General features: G+C 37.9%; 1 protein-coding gene and 1 non-coding gene across 2 annotated transcripts in view; one reads left to right on the plus strand and one right to left on the minus strand.

Moving 5' to 3' along the window:
- LOC106881265 (HIV Tat-specific factor 1 homolog) overlaps positions 1–2,625 on the plus strand; it is an 84,811-nt gene that overhangs the window by 17,887 nt on the left and 64,299 nt on the right. The window lies entirely within an intron of this gene.
- Positions 2,134–2,252, minus strand: LOC128248632 (5S ribosomal RNA). Its single transcript, XR_008264809.1, has one exon. It is a non-coding gene; the product is annotated as a 5S ribosomal RNA (ribosomal RNA).

Here is a 2,625-nt window from a genome sequence, read left to right on the forward strand (position 1 = left end):
CTTTTACGCGACTCCAGCGCGGGTCGCCTTTTACGCGACTCCAGCGCGGGTCGCCTTTTACGCGACTCCAGCGCGCGTTGCCTTTTATGTAGCCTGAAATGAGTGTCTTTTACATGTTTGCCAGTACGGGTAATTTGTATGTGACGTCCAGGTGTTCTGGAACTTTCTATTTAGTGAAGACTTTACTAATTACTTTCTTTTAGTAAAAGTTACATATTCCAAACTAATTAGTAACTGCTTTATTACAGTATAGATTACTGCTTTAGTCTTGGGACTTAAATTGTTTTTCCATGTGAGCTTTCTGAGATTCATCAGTAAGGGGTTTGAAATTTGAATCCAGATGAAATTTTACCTTTCAATGAGGGATTCGTCACCACCTCAGGTCTTGATATTTGGGAATTGTTAATGTATGGAATTTCATTCATTCACTTTTCCAGCATGAAAGAGATAGAACTGTTTAACAGACAGTCCTAGTCTGCCTGATTCCATCATTATATATGTCCATGTGATGACCTGAACTCAGAATTACCAGCTAACAAAACATTTGTGAATTATGTGGTGCTCCTGCTACTTGCAGTCGTCAGTTATCGTTTTTCTTTTACTTGTTTTAGTTATTGGACTGCAGCAGAGGCATAGCCCGCTTCTAAAGTTAGCAAGAGTGAGCACATAAAAAAATGGTGATCCCAATCAATTTTAACCTCATTTCTGTTATATTACATGAAATATTTCGTTAGTTATAATATATATAATTGTATTCTACACTCATAAATTTCACGTTTCAGTTACACTGCCATTACATATGAATGTTGTCTCTACTGATATGTGGATGATAATGAAACTCTTCCGGATCATTCAGTGTTGAGAAGTTATGATGTTGGGGTATGTTTTGGTTCAGACCACCAACACATCACCTGGGATTAAGCAGACAGTTCAAAGAGCATAGGAGGTTGGTCATGGCTGCAAAATGCATTTCTTAGCAACAGAGCCATACCTGTTGTCCTTATCTGCTTCCCTGTGCAATCACACACTTTTTACATTACCAGGATGTGAAATGACATCTGGTGACACTCTTGGTAAGTGCTAAGAACTTGTTAAGGGATTTTCATTAGATAATCCCTTATCGTATCTGCCAGATATCGGTAAGTAGTCCAAACTTATCTACTTGGGTACAGAGAATACATGAAAAAAAAAACACCAACACAAATGCTACAACAGTGTGTCTAATGCTGTGGCAGTTTCGCCAATCTTCTGCCCCAGGGTGGTACCTTATTTCATTGACCCTTGAAGGACAAAAGTCATAGTGACCCGAGAGGGATTTGTACTGGGATCGATTTGTTTCAAGGTGGTGCTCCAGCATGGCCACAATCCAGCAACTGGAACAAATAAAACATAAAAAGATAAATGCAGTTCTACTAGTACAAAACAACAGCAAGGTTTATGGATGGAGTACCACCACCATCACTGCCAACAACAACATTTACAATGAGGTGTCAAAGACCTCACTGAAAAACATTCAGTGAAAAAACCTGGCAATGGGATATGAATGGTTCAGTCAATGGCAGCCCTAGTTCAATTTAGACCAGTTCACAACCAGGATCTACATTCCTCATGGGGTTCCATATAAGATTTTGTTACTAAAGTTTATGTGCAATAAATTGGTTATGGTTCTGCAAAGCACAAAATATTTTAACAATTTTTGGTACAATTCCTGATAATATTTAATTTTAAAAATACTACAGGGCCAGCTGAACCCATGGAAATTCCATGGTATAAGTGTCTGCATAGAGTTTCAAAAAATTCTATTGTTATCCTGCCATTTAATGAACACAATGTTTTTAAATATAATTGAAATGAATTTTGAAGGTATGGCTTATTTACCTCCTCATAATACATTTGATAGATGTGGTGTGCTTTAAGTTTTTATCTTTTTAATTCATCTTTTTATTTCCTTAAACTGTATTCATATATATTGATATAAAAATAATAATAATGATAATAATAATAATAATCATACAGTGCTATATTTAAGAAATGAGGAATTATTTACATTTGATGGATTTTTTTTTTTTTTTTTTTTTTCTTAAGTTTCAGCTTAGAGCTGCGGCCATGCTGATGCACCACCGTGTAAAAGAATGCTTACAGCACCTAGGGTTCCCAAGCGGTCACCCATCTAAGTACTAACTAGGCTCGATGTTGCTTAACTTCGGTGATCGGACGAGAACCGGTCCTTTCAACGTGATATGGCCGTAATTTGTCCACATCTTGTTTGTTGTTAACACAATGTTTCAGCTGATTTACCCTCCAGCCTTTATTATGGGCATATGGCATAGTGGTTAAGAGTGTGGGCTACTAACCCCAAGATTTTGAGTTTAATTCCAGGCAGTGACCTGAATAATAATAATAATAATAATAATGATAATCATCATCATCGTCGTTTAACGTCCGCTTTCCATGCTAGCATGGGTTGGACGATTTGACTGAGGACTGGTGAAACCGGATGGCAACACCAGGCTCCAATCTAATTTGGCAGAGTTTCTACAGCTGGATGCCCTTCCTAACGCCAACCACTCAGAGAGTGTAGTGGGTGCTTTTACGTGTCACCCGCACAAAAACGGCCACGCTCGA

This window comes from Octopus bimaculoides, chromosome 8 (assembly GCF_001194135.2).
Source record: "Octopus bimaculoides isolate UCB-OBI-ISO-001 chromosome 8, ASM119413v2, whole genome shotgun sequence".
Classification (NCBI taxonomy): Eukaryota; Metazoa; Mollusca; class Cephalopoda; order Octopoda; family Octopodidae; genus Octopus; species Octopus bimaculoides.